The 19,782-nt window shown below is 40.0% G+C and overlaps 1 protein-coding gene across 1 annotated transcript in view; it reads left to right on the top strand.

Annotated features, from left to right (window-relative positions):
- The window catches only part of CtBP (C-terminal binding protein), a 114,759-nt gene that overhangs the window by 27,514 nt on the left and 67,463 nt on the right, over positions 1–19,782 (top strand). The window contains exon 2 of the mRNA XM_028301310.1: positions 16,566–16,600. The gene's annotated coding sequence lies outside the window, so the exon portion shown is untranslated. The remainder of the gene's footprint in view (positions 1–16,565; positions 16,601–19,782) is intronic.

Below are 19,782 nucleotides of genomic sequence, written 5' to 3'. Positions count from 1 at the left end.
TTTTGGAGTCAATTATAGTTTTTTTACACTAATAGATTCTATTCAGGTAGAAAATAGCGTCTGAGCGCGTCATAATTCAATTGTATCGTCTGACTGCACGTACTCTATGAACAATTCTGACATAAAATCTATTGTCGAACAAAAGCTGGGTTGCACCATCTTACTTCAACTTTGACAAGCGTCAAAAGTCTGTCTAACTCCATACAAAAAACACCGGTTATCGCCAAAGCTACGGTCAAAGTTAGGTCACGTCAGGTGGTGCAACTCAGCCAAAGAAAAAATTCATTTTGATCGCTAATGTCAGTTTGCAGCGAGTGACACAACCTCCCCGTCTGAAGGCCAGCGGCCGACTGCCGCCCGCACCCCGCGAAGGCCCCCTCAACAGCAAAACGTTCGGAATTTATCAAAAGTAAAATTTATGAATGAAAGTAATGTTCGATTGAAAAACGCAACGTGTCATTTAAAGATTAAAGAATTCCTAATCTATTCGTGCAAAAATCTTTTAAATTTACATAGCCGTTTTGGAGGAGTAGGGAATTTAAGTAAAAAATCGATGTCCCTTATTTATTTTTTTAATCCAAAACAAAGAGACGTAGCGAAAATTCAAACGTCACAAATGTAGTCCTTGAACTGTTGTATAACATATATTTTTTTGAACTATTTCTGTCCAGCAGTAAAAGAGGAGTAGGCTTTACAAAATGGCCATTTGGCGCGGATTGAGGACTCTAATCGCCTTAATAGTATAGTATTGACTTTATCATTGTTTAGCATTATAATCTTATCAAGTCTTATCAAGTAAAATATTTTGATTGTTTGTTTAGTCATGGTTTTGGCATTGTGGTATTCTTTGTTATAAAAATAACTGCCTTCAACTTTATTATATTATCTGTTCTTTTCACTACTCCAAAATTAAATACGAATTTAGAGTGCCTGCTTCAAGCGTTTAATTTCCTAAATCATATTACCAACTACGAAAGTACGAATATTCTGTTTATGTAAGTGCTGTTACAACTTCGCACATTCGTGTGTTACTTCGCAACTTCGGCCACAGAAAAGTTTGGATTTGATTGCACTTAGCGTAATGTATTCATACGAACTTGAACACTGAACTGAGAATCATATTTGAATTAGCTTTAAAACTAGACGGAATAAATTATTATTCCATTTCGGTCCGTGATTTATGTAGATGACGTGACTGTTATTTTCTATATTTTAAAGTCGAGATAAGTTTAATTCTAAAGCAGTATAAATGCCGTGATTTAAAATCCAGCTCTCGGAAGGTTAACGTACCGATGTGGAGCTGGAGATATCCGCACAGCTGCTGCATGCAGTTCCGTTCGCTTCAATTTACTTTGAACTATATTTTAGTGCACACTCGGGCGATTACTCGCAACTTGACGCTTGAACTCTCCCCCGCTCGCGAACTACGTAAGTACATACATGCGAAACACAAATTCACATTAACACGCGTTCTCAACTCGATCGTGTTATGTAATCTTGCTCGCTTTCTCAACCTCTAACTCGCTTCGCCGAGTTCGCAATTCTCATTGCATTCGCCAATATTATATCTATCCACGTACATTACTATACCAACATTGTCACCCGAAATCATACACGCTAATACACTCTTCCGCCACACGAATCTGTTACCCAAATTGGGAACGAAAGATCGTGTTTGTTCAATATTAATATTTCATGGAGTCGTTCACCTTGTACGCTCGAATATTCTGCACGTGTTGCGTCTTCCACACCATACAATACCGCGAAAACGGCTGTATTAGCAGAACAATCGTTATCTAGTGTTTGTACTCGGTCTCTATTATTATTAGTGGTCGTGGGTATCGCTAAGAGGAAAACGTATCTCGAAATAGCGCGATTGTGCGACTCGCCGGCCGGTGTGGCGTGGTGGCGCGACGGTCATTATTCACTTTTTGCAGCGAGTGCTAGCGTTCGACAGACGCTCGTTCTGTCGACGTGGCCTTTTTTGTGCGCTCTCGGTTTGATACGGCCGCTTTGTCATTTTTGGACGACCACTCCGATTTCCGGGCTAGTTACGGCCGCCGCGCAAATTGCAAATAAAAAACAAATCGGCTTTAGACGGTTGTTTGAACTCGATTCCCTCCAGTAGCAACTGTGATGCGAAATCGAATTGCTTCGCTGACGGTTTTTCTTATTATCTACCTATTCTCTTTATCAGAATTGTCGTTCTCGGATACACACGTCTCCTGCGTTTCATCTATCGTCACTTTAGAGTTAAATGGCTATTCATGCCCCCGTGGAGATGACATCTGCTCCCCAAATCTATTCGTCTCCAGACAAGCCAATTTAGACAATTCGCTTTATCGCGTGAGTAATACAACACTGTTAGAAGTTTCCGCCTCGTTTTCTGTTTAAATTGATTCCTTCGATTCCGAACACCCGGCTTGGCTGCGAACTTAATCGAAGCGGTGCATGTTTGTTTGCCATCTTGTCATTTTAATAGAGTGTTCCAATTTATAAACGTAGTCGCCCGAAAACAACCAGCGATAGTGGTAATTGGAGTTGGGGCGTTCCCCAATTAGTGCGATTAGAAATGGTGTGGCCGACGCCAAATTGGATTACATGCCCGTGAAATACTGTATAGTTCCTCGACATGCGACTCCGTGTCACCTTTGAGCTCTGTTTAGGCTGTAGATTACAATTTTAAACGTTTCGCGTTATCGCACGTTGCGCAATTCCCGCCTTTAATAAATACACGTGTTATCTCGCCGTTCGAGAAGCTTCGTGCGTCCGCGTGGCGCTGCGCTGCGCCCGCGTCCGATAGCGCATCGGGGACACGCGAATTGTGCTGGAATCGTTTCGCATAAACACTGCCGCTGGAGAGTCATAGTGGCGTGCACCGATCGTAAATTGCGTTTCGCCGCTGTGAAAGGCGACCGCGGCTGCCAGCGGTGCATTCACCGCTCACCGTATCGAATTTATCGCAAGATCGATACGCGCGCAAACCCGCCAACGCTGTACCTGCGCCTAGCGACGTCACCACACGTGGCGGCGGGGATGATGCGCGTGTGTGAGTGCGCCGCGCCACGATTATATGGAATTCACCGATTACGCCACCTACCTACGTACAGCCGTGCGCCGAGTGCGTCCACCGGTAATAATAATAATTAACCGCCTCATTATTGTTATTCGCGGCGGCGCGCTCGCTGTCACCGGCAGATAGCCGCTCGCTAGCAGACACCGCGCGACTGATTCCCGCGCGTTCATTGTGGCCATTGTTGTCGGACAAGGAGAAGTCCCCCTTTGTGTGTAGTCTACCTGGTCCCTAGATTGACGCGCTGAATTGTTTTACACGACCAAAGCGTCTATCTAGAAAACACAACAGCTCATCACTCGTAACATGTTGACCTTAAGTCCGCTCTTATTCTGCCTGAAATAAGAGTTACTTTTGCAGCGCAACTGTTACACTTGAGCTGTCAGTGTATAAACTTCACTTTGTGGAAGTAAACAATGGCGCGATTCCTGATAACAACGTCCCCAATCCTATGAGGGCAGAGCTACCCTGTACCCTTTACACGAGTACGGCGTTCACTGACCTTGTGCGTCACAGTGAGGTAAGTTTGCTCAAAAATAAAATAAGGAAATTTCCTTACTTTGCTTCTGACTCTGACCTTTTTGTCGGCTCGTGTTAGTTGAGTCGTGCCACTTATATTGCTAACCGGTCAACCATGTTCGCGATGTCAAATTGGTGTCGAGAGTCGTTCAATTTGGATGTTCTTTGATTGGAGTTACGTTGGCTGCTGCCGAGCGTTTGAAGTGGTTGCCCGATTTGTTTGACGTTCAACTTGTGGAAAGGTAACGATCGAAATGTTGGGCTTGAATTTGTGATAAAATCAACTTGAAAGCTTATTCCTGTTTTACCTATGATTACTAAACAGTAATCATACCTTTGTCTCTTGTTCTTAAATGAAGGGAGAACTACCTATCTAAAGGTTTTATACACCGCGACATACCTTCCTAGTTGTAATTGGATAATATTTTGAAACTGAAAAGTAGGTAGATGTTCTGGACTTTACCGGCTGAAGATGCTCTGCTCAGTTGGACACCTGAATAATAGTGGCCCATAAGTAAAAGAATAATAGAACCATATGCAGACCTATTATTAATTTCGAATATGACACAAATAAACTGCAGTTTGCAGTCGACTTTGTGCAAATGCATTTGATGTGCGAGCCGCGTCCGTGACGTGATCGATGCGGTGAAACGGGCGGGAGACGCGACCGACATAAATCCGATGCGGCGTTGTTTGTGGCACAAACAAAATATAACCGCCACGGCAAAGAAGGAATTGCTTTCGTATGACGTTTGACTTTGACGTCTAAACCACACAACATAACCAAAGGAATTCTGACTGTCATGGAAAAGTTCCTGACACAAGCTGACGTAAAGGAAACAAATTCATGCTTGCTTCCTCAAATTTGCCCCTGACCTTTTGGGGTTATTTTATTCTTGAATGGAAGATTCGTATTTCATTCGAAGTGTACCTGTTTACAGTTGCGTCTGAAATTGGGAATGTAGGTAGAGCATGAATTACAAAAATATACGCAACGCGTTAAACATGAGCCCAGATATAACAATATTTACTTTTGAAATGTCATTTCTAATTCTCAAATAGAGAGTCATATCCAAACTATGCTGTTTTCTGTGCACAAGGATATCTCAAGTAATTATTTAATCAACACACATTAATTTGTCATCTTCGTCGAGTGGACTGTTCTCCCCACACTATATGGCCCTGGGATAAAAACGAGCCCCCGCCAGCGATTTATGAAACAGCTCGTTTGATAGCGCTCCCGCTCGTTCCTTTTTCGAATTCGAAACGTCCTTCTAATTAATGTGCGCGTTGGAACGCGTTCGGCAAGAAGTTAACGTTCTGCGCAACCCATTTTGTATGGCCGCGGTCTGTCGTCGACTCTCGAGCAATAATTCGGACGGCGATTAACGATAAGTTGTGTTGTGACTCGGACGGAATTCGAAGTGAGATCGGTATATTAATCGGACTAACTACATCCCTATTTAACAACGGAACTGCGACTTAAGTCCTTTGTGTTATGAAGATAAAACTTCATTTACTGAAATCAAGGACGCTTTTTTTAGATGATCGGAAACTTATTAAACCCTTCACGTGTAATCGGGCTCTCATAGTTTTCTGAGCATCCCTGAGTGTAGGATTGTTCAGAGATGATGATCAAGGCTCTATTAACTTAAATAGTCTGGTGTCAAAAAATGTTACAATGATAACACATGATGAACCATTTTGGGCACATTACTTTGACTGAATGAAAATTTCTAATAAGTAAGTTTGCATCGGCCAATTAACCCAATAATTATTGTGTAATTGCACCGTATGAGGTCCAAATAGTTTGCAAAATCGCACATAATATGCAATATAACTGCGGTGTTTGCAGTAATCACTCAATACAAACACGGCTGTACATATTAACCTGATTGAAATGCCTGCCTGGCTAATTCTCTCACGCCCGTATTCACAAACATTACTGTGAGGACTCACAGTGTGCGTGGTCGCGCAGAGTGGACACACGAACCAATCACAGAGCTCTATTCAACGCTGTGCGTTCGTTTTGCTGCTTCACTTAATGCAAGCATCATTTTCGTTTGTGAATACGGGCGTCAGCAATTAATACGAAACGTGATTATTTTATAATCAAGGCAAATATTTCACGAATGATGTCATTATTATATCACACACGGCCTGCTTTTGTCTGTACCGACTGGTGTTATGTTAATATCAATATTTAATTTACATTTTATCTCTGATGAAATTCGTCTGTTGCATCGGTTTAATTAAAACTGAAGGTCATCTATATTATATAAAGCTCGATTACCACTGACTCACTCACTGACTCACTGATCAGGGGTATTTTTAGGGTATTTAGAGGGGAGAGGGGTAAAATTGTTAGTGTTTGTTTTTAACTAGATTTTTCGACTGCCAGCTTTACTAGATTTTTTGAACCAAAAAACAAAATGGCGGCATTTTTTGAGACATCAACTTTTTTGTGTCTGGTCCTGAATTTTTTCTTTTTTGGGTGTTGATTGGGGTTGCCAAGGTGTGTTCAAAAATGTAGGAAAAAAACGGAAAAACAAAATGGCCGCGCCGCCATCTTGGATTGAAAATGCGATTTCGGGGTGTTTTTAGGGAGGTGTCACTCCGAGATGCGCAATTGTTTTTGAAAAATTCTTTTGGGTATTTGTGACTTATATAGTCTGCTTCAAGGCCACATTTACAGATTNTCAAAAATTTAGATGACGCCTCCTGCAAAGGGGTCGTGCAAATGACATTTGACCATTTTCATCTCGATCACCTGGCAACACTGGGAGTTACGGGGAAAAGTATTTTTTTCGACATGGGTGTCTTTAAAGTTAAGGACGGACAGAAGGAGATATGGCAGAAAAAATCCAAAAATGGGGTTTGGTCGGTTTTACGACCCAGACTATGGGAAAAATCCGAAATGTCAAAAAATCAAGATGGCTACCGAGTGAGCGGCCATTTTGTAAAAAGTTTCAGATTTCTGATTTTTCAAATGCGTTTTTCGGGTAGTTGGCAACATTTGGGAAAGTCGAGTTGTTTGTGGCGATTGTGTAGTTTGTCAAGGAGTATCGTTTGGAAACACAAAAATTTCCAGTGTTGCCATGCTTTGAGAGATTTGGTCAAAAAATGTAAAAAATGGAAATAACGACTTCCGGTCAAAAATTTGGGTGACGCCTCCTGCACATAGGTCAAACTAATGACATTTGACCATTTTCATCTCGATCACCTGGCATCACTGGGAGTTAGGGGAACTCAAAGTTTTGGGGCATGGGTGGTTTCAAGGAATTGTTTCACGGGACTGGGTGAAGATAGAAAAAAAGTAAAAATGGGGTTCGGCGCGGAATATGGTCCAGATTAAGGGAAAAATGCAAAACTTTGGAAATCCAAGATGGCCGCCAAGCTGTCACCCATTTTCGTAATGGAACGGAGTTCTCCATACAAATTGTATGCAGGGGGCTTAGTTAACGTAGAAATAGGCGAGGCCGAAGGCCGAGCGATAGTTTGAAGCCTGTGAGTCGCCATAGATTTATTTTTAATGCGTCAAAAAAGGACTAGAGCCCAGTGACAGACAGAAAGGCGAGGCCGAAGGCCGAGCGATGGTTCAAATCCCGAGAGTTACCATAGTTAAACTTGTGTTGCGTCAAAAAAGCACAAGAGCACAGTGACAGACAATAAACACCCCCTGTAATTTTTGCGAGGCCGAAGGCCGAGCTCCGAATGCGAGGCCGCAGGCCGAGCGCCGCGTAGGGCGAAGCCCGGAGCGGCCAGCATCGCAGATCTAGCTTTTGTAGCCCGCGTAGCGGGCGACCAAAGCTAGTCGGTTTATATTAAAATTAAAGATCAATATTGCTCTATGAAATTGATTGTATTTCGTTCTCCAATTTATCAATATTGAGAGAATATTAATGGCTTGATTCATATCGTCTGTCTATTAAGTGTTATTTTTGATAAATGTATTTTTTATCGCATTAATTTAAAGAGCTTTGATCGGTGTAATGATAGACATAAGAAAGAAACTTAAGTAAGATTGAGAATGAATTTAAAAATAATTAATTTTAACACGCTCTTCTCAACTCTCACATTAGTCTCAACTCAAAGTAACAATTCTCATAAAACATACTTAATAATTAATAGCTTCTATTAAATATTCGTGATTTGCACATAAGTTACATACATACACGTGTGTTCTTGTGATACTAATTGTGTGTACTCTAAACTACGTCAATCAAACACTATTTGTATACAAATGAGTCGCATACATTTTGTTAAAGAATAATCGTATTTTGTCCACACCAGTTGGTGGTCTACACGTTTTTGGATCGTCAATTTTGTTAGCGTTTTCATGCTGTGAAGGCTGTATAAATTAAATTCTTTATTTAATGTTCCTTCTGTCGACTTACACTGCTCTGCATTTTGGTTGCAAAATGACACTCAACAACTCTACATAAGACGGCAGTGTTTAGTTTGACATGCTGTTGTCCGTACCTCAAATTAGGCTGGGTTACACCATCTAAATTTAACAAACGTCAAAAGTCTCTCAAACTCCATACAAAAACACCGGTTATGATCCTCAAATAAGGTGGTGTGCAACTCAGCCTTACGCCCGTATTCACAAACATTACTATAAATAAATATAAACAAGCGAGTAATGGACATGCAAAATTTTAAATATTTGTATTTATTCATTATTGATTTTAATGCACTTAAAGTAATTATTAATAGATAAATATACTAAGTCTAACTTACTACAGCCCCCTATTACCTCATTTCACGCTAAAACCTTTCAAACTAAAACATAAGTTTGTAGGTACCAGGTAGTCTAAGTTGTTTTTATTGTCATTATAATATTCACTACTGGTCTACTGGTTATCGCGTAAGATAGATTAGGTAGATATCTACCCTTTACCTAGGTATATACCTACTTCTTGGCACTTATAATACGGACATACATGATTAAAAAAAGTCTTCAAGAAAGAACCCTTGACTTCAATGGTTATGAAAGATTTTTTAACTTTCTAGAGTAGTCCTGAATAGATCCTTAAATCATTTTGACTGTCATAATCAATTACAGTAGGTAGTGGGTTCAGTAAGGGTTTCAACCCATATAGTAAAAAATATTTTTTATGGCTCTCCATTCAGTTAGTCAAATAATTCCACCACAAATGGAAATATCCGTAACCCTCTTCTACACATTATTCATCATCCATCATCATTTCAACCATAGAACGTCCACTGCTGAACATAGGCCTCCCCCAATGATTTCCACAATGGCCGCTTGGTGGTGCCCTGCATCCAACACCTTCCTGCTACCTTTATGAGGTCGTCGGTCCACCTTGTGGGTGGACGTCCTACGCTGCGCTTTCCGGTACGTGGCGTCCACTCCAGAACCTTGCTGCCCCATCGGCCATTAGTTCTGCATACTATGTGCCCTGCCCATTGTCACTTTAGCTTGCTAATCCGTTGGGCTATGTCAACGACTTTGGTTCGTTTACGGATCTCCTCCTCATTTCTGATTCGATCTTGTAAAGAAACACCGAGCATAGCCCTCTCCATAGCACGTTGTGCAATTTTGAGCTTATTTAGAAGGCCTATATTGAGAGGCCACGTTTCCGAGCCGTATTGCCACACATTATTGCAGATCCATTATGTACACCTCTACCTATAGTTTTATATGCCAGCTAACGTACACAAAAACTGCTGATACATGGTGCAGATAATGTGATAACATTTTGGTGTACTGCAAATCTGCCTATTGGATTCTTTCGGAAAAAGTAAGTATGTGAGTGACTTTGATTATTTTGAACACTCTGATCAAGATAAGTGAATAGGCTAAAACATCTTTCTTTGATTGTTTTTCGAACGAAGATAATAATTGAAGACATGAATGGAAGAAGGTGATAAATATCGGATTTCAGATTTTTCTCAGTTCGATGATTGGGTAAAAGCTTTATATTTGAGGCTACTTATAAAGGTGTTATTACAAGCTTTTGTACGTTGTCTTTTTAGATGAAGGGAAAGAAACTTACACCTCTTTAAAGGAGCCAAAAAAAAAAAGAATATTTTTGCAAAAGTGTAAGACTATTCAACAGAAGAACTGGAAATTACAGTTCTATCAAAATTGAAACTATCCCGCTACCTACTGTAATCGATTATGACAGTCAAAATGATTTAAGGATCTATTCAGGACTACTCTAGAAAGTTAAAAAATCGTTCATAACCATTGAAGTCAAGGGTTCTTGCTTGAAGACTTTTTTTAATCATGTATGTCGGTATTATAAGTGCCAAGAAGTAGGTATATACCTAGGTAAAGGGTAGATATCTACCTAATCTATCTTACACGATAACCAGTAGACCAGTAGTGAATATTATAATGACAATAAAAACAACTTAGACTACCTGGTACCTACAAACTTACGTTCTAGTTTGAAAGGTTTTAGCGTGAAATGAGGTAATAGGGGGCTGTAGTAAGTTAGACTTAGTATATTTATCTATTAATAATTACTTTAAGTGCATTAAAATCAATAATGAATAAATAAAAATATTTAAAATTTTGCATGTCCATTACTCGCTTGGCCGCGCGTGCCCGCAAAAAGTATTTATGTAGTAATGTTAGGCACCATAGGTACTTACGACTACATAAGGTTTGACCGCTACAGTTTGCAACAGTAGCCAGAAAAAAAATAAAAAAGATTTTTCTCCATACACATTTTCTTGTCATATTTTTTTTAAGCATGAAAGGCTCGTTTTATCGAAAAATGCTTAATGACAAATGTTGATCAGCATTCAAAATGCTATCCAAAACAATTTTTGTTTCGGTGAAATTATGACTTTCGATCGTATGTCCACCTTTTTTTAATATCAAACTACTGTGCGTGGGTCAATCCCGTAATATATTCCGAAGGGGGAAACCGCGTGCATGACCTAATATTCAAACGCGGGCAGTGCAGTTGCACTAAAACCGTTTATAGTCGCGTCAATATTTATTTGTGTAGAGTGCTCTTTCGTAATATTTTGCTGGCAGAATAAAAATAACATTTGGACTTTTCTCTTTGAACAGCATTTTACCTATTACTTTTTAAACACAATATGCTTCAGGTATGTTTTATTCGTTGGGAAAATTGTCCTGTAAAGGAATTTTCATTCAGGTCTACGTTATAAACCCTAATGATGAGACCGATTTATAAACAACTAGCTAGAAATCGAATACGTTAAAATGAAAAACCACCAAAGTAATTTACCCAGAAAAGTCTATCTAACCTAAACTTCTCACAACCACTCAATTAAAATCGCAACTGAAAACGAGCCGAGCAAACTTTCCACTCGCTTAGCAATAGACCAAAACGTCTTTCTTTACGTTACGTAAGTTTCACATTGCACGTATCTCCAGTTTCGACCTACGGCACTGCCACTTTCTTTAATAGCCGCGTGCTGTATACCGGCTATAGTGTAGTTGTGTTAGTGCCTAGCCTACAAGCGACCAGACCGGTTCTGCAGGCTTAGGTTAGGTCGGCTAGACTGGAACGCTGTGCATTCGCTGGCGTTATAGCACTGCGTGGATACAGTCGGTTTTGTCTTGGGTTTAGAGTTATCATTGGATAAAGTTGGTAAGATTATTTGGGGATAGCGGAGAAATTGTAGGTACTTATGTATTATTTGAATTTTCATCTATTCTTTGTCTCTAAGTCTTGGAAGAGTAGACTTATTTATTTAAGTCACACCCACGTTCATCTAAAATGGATTAAGAAGATTATTACAAAGAACTGCTTCACCAAATAGCGCATACTATGTAATTTTCCAGTTACAATGTCGCGAATCTCCTCGTGGTAAGCGATGAAGTATGAAAAGACACAATGTATCGTTTATGAGCATTTTAGTAGCTCCTTAAATGTAAGGTTAAAATACATTCTGATAAGAACCTACTTGATTCTGAGTAACAGTAACAATGTATTGTTTGTTTATTGGCTAATATTCTCCCAACTCCGGCCCACTTGTCCTATAATATCCCTCGACGACGCCCTTTAACTCCCTCGAATTTCCGCAAACCCTTTTCTCAGCATGATTAATACACCTTTTAGGATTACCTCTCAAATTCGTTCGATGTTGTTTAAGAATTCCATTACGCTGTTACGTAATTTTACGTCATTTTGCAAAATAGTCATTCTATAAATCATCTTGGGGTAGGAATGTCAGCACGGCAGTATGCTAGAATACCAGGAGCACGATTGCTTTATTCGAGATTTGAAAAAAAAATTGCTCTTGCATTGTGGTGTCGTTTGTTACCAAACAGTGGCCTTGGATTGGAATAAATGAGGATCAGTACTGTTGTAGAAAATTCNCGTAGAACAAAAATTTTTGCACTGTGTTTTAAGGATTTCTTAGCCCTATAAATCTGCATTCACAGCTAAAAATCGAAATGATCCTCATTGCAATGAATATAGATCTTATTTTTTTAATGGCGCCTTTAAGATTATCAATCAGCAGCTAAACATTATGCATACTCATCGAACGTGTCAGAAATGTAACAAACGTGAATCACATCGTATCGTCTCGTATCATATCTCTGATTTCGCCTAGTCATCGAAAACAATACTTTTTGCATTCCATTTTGTATAGACAACACTGTTGCTCGAAGACTTAACAAGCGCATTTGGTCGCAATTTACTGTCACTGTTGGAATGGATAGGACACTGTTGTAGGCAGACGTAGTTAACCTATGCCCCATGACATTTGCAGTGAGAACTTCACTCGGGCACAAAATATAACAGAAGGTAAACTCATGTATGTACCTCGCTTTGCATACCTCTCTCGCTCGCACGCTCGGCCGTCGCGCCAGGGTTGTCTTGTCATGTGTTGTGTTTATTTCGTTATGATAGAAAAATGTTACTCTTAATACTATGCAAGAAAGACAATAACAGATATCCACGTGTACTTATTTATATTTAGTACGTTATTATAGTAATAGTTTGCAAACAAATACACGAGAAGGAAGTAGTATTTAGTTGAGTGGTTGACACTATTATCCAACTAATATTATAAATGCGAAAGTTTGGATGTCTGGATGTTTGTTGCTCTTTCACGCAAAAACTACTGAACGGATTTTGATGTAACATTACAGTATTATTGTTTATAACCCTGAATAACATACAAGCTATAATTTATGACGATCTGTGACAAACTAAATTTCAGGCGGGTGAAGCCGCGGGCAAAAGCTAGTTATCCAATAATTCCTAAAACCTCTCTAAAACAATTCGATATTCCTAATAATTGAGTTGGCTTTCAATTTCAATTGAAATTCAAATAAATAACTTACTTACCTCCCCGAATCAACTGGTAATTTAAAAAATGAAAATTCGGTATTTAATGATGAGTTTAAGCAACCAAATACCGAATAATTATAATACGACTTTTTCTGTTCACTCATTTTCGTCAATTTCGCAAAACAAAATAATATCACAGGCGGTTGACCGGCGCGTGACTCAAGCGAACCACAGCGAACGTGTGGCGAACGTCTGTCGCGCCACGTCGCGCTCGCATTCGTCCAAGACAGTCTTGCTAGGAGCGGTGTCTATGTGTGCGTGGCTCGAGCGCGTTTAGTATGGAGTTTGTCTTCTGTTATATTTTGTGACTCGGGGCAGACGACTCATGGGAAAGTCGCTTGAGAGTTGAAACCTAATTTTGTTTCAAACATGATACTGACTCTAGGATCATTGGTCTTAGTAGACACTACATTGAAGTTTTCTTTCGTGTTTTTATAAACGGCCATTTGCAAAAAGAAATTGTTCCTGACCTGACAATAATAGCTACCTATAGAATGTTGTCGCCACTTTATTATGAAATCTTGTAAATAAATTCTAAGTAGGTAGGTACCTTTTTCTCTTTCTCTAGGCACAGTTATCTATCTTATTAATGCGACTTTGAAGTAAAGTTTACATTCCTAGAGCGTATCATATAAATAAGCATCAGGTTATTTATACCACATTTTTTGTTAGGTCGACGCATCCGAAACGAATATAGTGATTACGCGCAACGAAATTGCTCTGTCACTCTCCATCTAAAAATATTGCACTTGGCACTGAATGAAACGGCGTTAACTCTTTGAACTGCCGCCAAGTTATGTTTTATAAACGTGCGCCTATCTCGTACTATCATTGCACCTTGATAACTGAGTGGCTATTATTCGGTTGTACACAGTTTAACATTCCTCTCGATTTTTATTCAATCGAATCGCTAACATCTTCTGTTTTGAAGTGATCGCGAAATCTATCGAATGTTACATTCTCATCATTATTATTTCTTGTTCTTGCTGCTTCAACCTGACGATGGGGTTTTTCCTAAATACATTTTTTCCTCAGTTGATCATCATTATACTTACTTACATGATTGAGATTATACTCGAGAACACCTTGATCGCAAATTCTTGCATTTATGATATTAACTAACGGTACCTGAAAAAATAAGCTTGAATGAATAGGTCCTTTCTCGATTTCACTTTAAAGTTTACACAAAAATATTGTAACAGACAGATTCATACTCATATGGATATGACAGATTCGATATAAAGTCTATTTATTAGTGTTCTAAAGTTGTCAGCAAAAGCTGAGCCTGAAACTTTCGAATTTTCTGTTAGTTTAACTTTGTCTGCTCTCCATATTGGTCTAACTCGAGACGCACATGAATCTAAATTAAAACATTTATTAAACTAATTGAAATAGGGGCTTTTTTGCAATAAAAATGTCTATTTGGAAGTGCGGACAACTGTACAGTTCACGATTTTTGTCAATAATGGCTTGATGAAATGAACAACAAACTTGAAAAGGTCGCATGTCAACTCAATATTTTATTACTTTGTGAAGTTGTTACTGTTGTGAGGTCCTATTATTAACGGCACGTGTTTTATGTGGATATCGTCGACCCACAAGTTAAGATATAACCATGCGTTTTATATTTAACTTTAGACGTCTACGAAAAGACCGGTGAAATGTTACACAATTTATAGTTAAACACGAACGTCGTCGTCCTTTGTAAACTTACAAATAATTTCTGTAAGATGGAAAGGTAACTTTTATTAGCTTTTCCCATTGACTATTATAAGTACTATAATACAACTACTATAAGTATTATCTAATGATTTCAAAAGTATTTTCCATCATTTCATTCGGAAATCTTACACATAAATGATAAATTACTTAGCTTTTCTTACAATAATAATGAACGAGTTTTGGTGACAAGTCTCTTTGTGAACCACGTGTGCCCCACAGGATAAAGTAAAACCATGTAAAACTTAGCTAGCCACTATTTATGTTACACCAAAAACTCGCGCCGTAACCTTTACCCTCGAGCCACCATCAAACTATTACAACACGCCCTAATACCTTCAAAGAATAAATCCCCCGTTGAATGGAAAAGTTTAACTTAATACAAGTCCGGGCGGTGATCGGGCGACCTACGCGAAGGCCGTTCTCGCTTTATTGATTTTTTATGCGCATTGTCCATTTCGTCCGCGGGCACAACGGGAGCGGGCGGGGCGGCCCGATCGACACCGAACATTGGGTCAAGACCGAAGTGACAAAAGTAGCTGAGAAATGCCGAGGCCGAATCCCGAGAGGGTGTTTTATTATGGAATTAATAAGGATGGAATGTTCCGCTGTCCAGAAAATCCATTTGTCTATAGTTAATCTTTTGATTACTACTGACCAGATAGTTAATAAGAACCCTGGTGCAAAGGCTCACTAAATTTTTTAAATTGTTTTTACCTGTGGGAACCTATAAGTGGTTTACTCGTTGCCTATCTTATGTTATTATTACACACTGTAAAACCCTGGTTTTCCTAAATAAATAAATAAATAAATAAATTTCAACTAAGCGCTTCGACGACTCGTTTATAATGCGAACAGCTAGGGACTAAAATTCGCTGCCTGCTGCTGTATTTCCTGAACACTATAATCCGGGCGTTTTCAAGGCGAGAGTGAATAGGCAATCACAGGGCAGATATGTACCATCCTAGACTGCATCTCACTTAACACCAGGTGCGATTGTCTTGTCTAGCATAAAAAAAACTAAAAGTTCCTATATTCACGTTTCCTTGACCTTTAAATTCGTGCGCTTTAATAAGCCTTTTCCAAGGCTGTCCCAATTACTCGTACAATTACACCTACATCTTCATCGTATTGAAGGAAGATCAATTTTGAACTAACACGCTCGCTCTACTGGAGAAACCTTTATTGATGAAGCCATATAAATGTCACTTTCTACAAGTTCTTAGATTTTTAGTAAACAGAACGGCGGAATCTCTAAGAATAGAAGTTCAGCGTCCTTGTAATCCTACTACTAAGCAAGGAAATTTTTCGTCTAAAAATATAGAGCTCTGACAATATCATCATCATCATCATCATTTCAGCCACAGGACGTCCACTGCTGAACATAGGCCTCCCCCAACGACTTCCACATCGTACAATATTACATATTACACAATATGTACTTAAATAATAATAATAATAAATAATAAATAAATATCCTTGGACATTTTACACTGCGCTTCTAGTCCCAAACTAAGCAAAGCTTGTACTATGGGTACTAGAGAACGGATATAAACATACTTAAATACGTTTTTTTTTTTTGTAAATACATACTTATTATACATAGAAAACACCCAGTCCAATACAAACAAATATGTTCATGCACACAAATGTTTGTACTGTGCGGGAATCGAACCCGCAACCTCCGGAATAGTAGATATACTTTCGTAAATATTTTTGCAGTAGGTAGAGTTAGCAGTTTCATCTAAGCCTACGTTTATGCTTTAATTTATGTTTCTTGATTTCCATTGTTGCTAAAAGCCGAACGACCGTCTAACCATAAATAGGATTTCAGACTTCGCTATCTTTAGCGAGCTTCAAAGCATTCCCAGGCTCTCTCTGTGTCTGTTGGTTGTTTAACAAATTGAACATGATACTAATTTGCCCTTATTTTGTTCCAGGTTATAGTCGCTGTTGGATCAAATTGGACTACAAAGTAAGTTTGTTTACCATCTATATCAGATTAGTTGTGAATTATTACATCGTCTCTCGTTTGCCGTGCTTGCAAATTTAATTAGTCTCAACTCTCAACGCTATTTGAGGTCAATACTAATTTATAGTTAGAAACGACTTTATGTTAAGAAGCCAATATTTGAACTTTCCGAGTATTGTTAGTTCGTTAATTCCGAAGTCCTAACGTTTTTGCGAGTCTGCCGACAAATTAATTACCGATTTGTTGCGCCAACTAAGCCGTGAATTACGTGATAAATCAACAAGTTTCCAAATTTAGCTCTTGAACTCGGTAAATAATTCCTTTTTCTCTTGTACTGCCTTCATAAAACAAAATTGATTCTGAATTGAGGAAAAAAATCGATATCCCAATTCAAAGTCGGCGTTCGTGGAAGGCAAAATTCCTCCAGTCTAATTTCGTGTTTGCGTATTGGGGCGTTCGAGTTTCGGCAAAGAATGCGGTGTCGCGCGGGTGGCATTGTCCGCCACCACAGAATAAGTAATAGTACAGCTACAGAAGGATTACTCCGCAAGACGATTTAAATAAATGCGAGTCTTGCTACGACGCGATACAGTGGAATTCAGCTCGCACAGCACTAGGTACCTACAATTTTATTCACCTACAAGTTTTGTCTCTTTCTATCGCGTGCCTCTGAACTCTTCTTACGCTGTTAGGGTTGCTGTCTAGTAGTGTCTAGTAAAAAAATAATTAATCTACTTATTTGTAATGAGGTACGTATGTAGGTAAGTACGCATTGATTATGGAAAACCTTGGGAGAGGCCTTTGTCCAGCAGTGGACGTCATTTTTGACTGAAACGAACGAACGCATTCTGAGCAGTAGTCATGGTAGGTTAGGTTCCTATACTATCCTAAGAATTATTGATTACCTACATGGCCAACATACCTTTCAGCATCTTTGGGAAGCGAAAAAAAAGATAAATCCGGTAGATTTCTTTTCGAATTTAAACACCCGAACGCCGCACAATAATATTTCTTTCTCTTTATGTCCATTTTTAAATAATACTTCGATCATAGAATTAGGTACTACAACGCACGCCAGCGTCCTGACGGGCGCGCGCGTGACACTCGACTGATATAATACCCGCCGGCGGGGCGCTTCGCTGTAGGTAATTATCGGATGTACCGCGCGGAGTGAGCCAGGCCTGCCGCCACGCGGCGCACGCACACTAGCGTACCTGTATGTATAGAGTACATACATGCAGTGGTGTCTCATCGAACCCCGGCACATCCCATCGGCCATACCCACCGGTGACGCGTTTTCATATCGCTTGCCATTGCGATCTGTCTTTGTTCCCATGAGTTATGCCCGGTGTCTCTACAGTCCGCTAGATGAATGTTAACCGCGCTACAAATCATCGAGACTGCTAACTCACTCCGCAAGAACTTGACCCCCCTCCCCCCTTGCCCACCCCCGCACACCCGGCGCCGTCTTCCCGCTAATTCCCACCCCGAAACGACACATTCACCGCCGCACTCAAGCGATTCTCACACGAAAGCCGCAATGACGGAAACACTACAATCGCGCGCGCTTGCGACGTTAAAATTACATCGGGCCGTTTGAGCGCGGCACACACGATCATTAAACGTATATCTGTTAATAATAATTGCGATTGTCTGGTTGTACGTGCGCGGCAAGTTATGGCGCAGTTGCCGGGCGGCTCCCCTCCCCCACCCGTGACCCCGCCGATCTGTGGCGAGAGGCGCATCTTGAGATGAAATGGCATTCAGTTTCATTTTGCGACGGCTGAATGGGCGCTCGGCCTACATGCATCCGATGTGAATAGCGTTACCACGTATGCGATTCTACATGTACATACCAGCCAGGCTATGCCTACACCCGACCCGCCCCAGCGGCTCTTGGAAACGCGTTGATTCACACAGGCACACTTGAATGTCACATTCATTATTGTAATCTTATCAAGCGTAAGCCTCACAAAGACAATAACAGTCGCGACACGCTCTTATATGGATAAGTAATTGCGATAGGCATCTTTATGTTGACGTGCGGAATATGAATACCTAGTTTATATGCAACGGAAAAATATCCGTGTAATATGAAATTCTTAATTGCGTCTGTTAGTTCAATTAGTTGTGTAAGGGGCCATCCATAAAGTACGTCACACGAATTTCATGATTTTTTGCCCCCCCCCCCCCCTCCGTCCATGTCACAGGTGGTCACATTTCTGAGACCCCCCCTCCCTAGTGTGACGTCACATGTTTTCACAATTTCACATCGAAAAATTATTAAATTAACAGCAGTTCCGAAATTAGTTTTATTTTAATTTAAATTAAGTACTTTTTTTTAATGAAATCAACATTATATCAAATATTTGAAACAATTGAAATGTGATGTCACAAAACTTAGGACCCCTCCCACCCCTTGTCACACCATGTCACACTTTGTCAACCCCCTCCCCCCCTCTTTACGTGTGACGTACTTTATGGATGACCCCTAACAGTTGTGCAGTACGCGTTCTGGTTCGGTTGTTTTAATTAATCAACGTTAAAGAAATGTGACCGATTCGCAGATGTTTTATTGCTGGCCATAACAAAAGAAAGTCGCTGACACGCAAGCGAGTTTCGAAAAACAAAAAGCTCAGCACCTCTTACCGGTTATTCGCCGGGAGGTCGGTATGTATGTGGTGTGGGTACATACAGATTTTCCGTTAACTTGCACATTTTTACGATCACGATCGCAGCGGGCCTTAGTCGGTAATTTAACACAGGCCGGCCGGCGGAGGCGGCCTCTCACGACGACCGGTCCCCTACGTGATCTCCGGCGACGCTTGCAGACTCGATAATAACTACGTGTTAGTGATGCCCGCGAGTGTATCCGAGTAACGGATATTAATTAACGTTGCGAATCGCAACTAGGGCATGAATATCGGAATCTCGGAATCTCGTAATATCGGAATCTCGGACTGCGAGATCCGATATTTCAATTCCGATATTGAGCGACCCAATATCGGAATCAGATAAAAGTTTTAATTGACATTTTAAACAAAGCGTTTAAACTCGCCACAACCTGCCACAAAGTCCAAAGTACATGATTGGCAAAGATCAATGATTTTCTACTGTCTCTCACCATCACTTTTTGTTCCACTGCAAATATTTTAATATCTACTATATAAAAATAAGTCGGGTTT

This window comes from Ostrinia furnacalis, unplaced genomic scaffold (genome assembly GCF_004193835.3).
Source record: "Ostrinia furnacalis isolate ACB-3 unplaced genomic scaffold, ASM419383v2 OfSCF0912, whole genome shotgun sequence".
NCBI lineage: Eukaryota > Metazoa > Arthropoda > Insecta > Lepidoptera > Crambidae > Ostrinia > Ostrinia furnacalis.
Note: the sequence above shows the minus strand (reverse complement) of the source record. Positions and strands in the feature narration are given on the sequence as shown.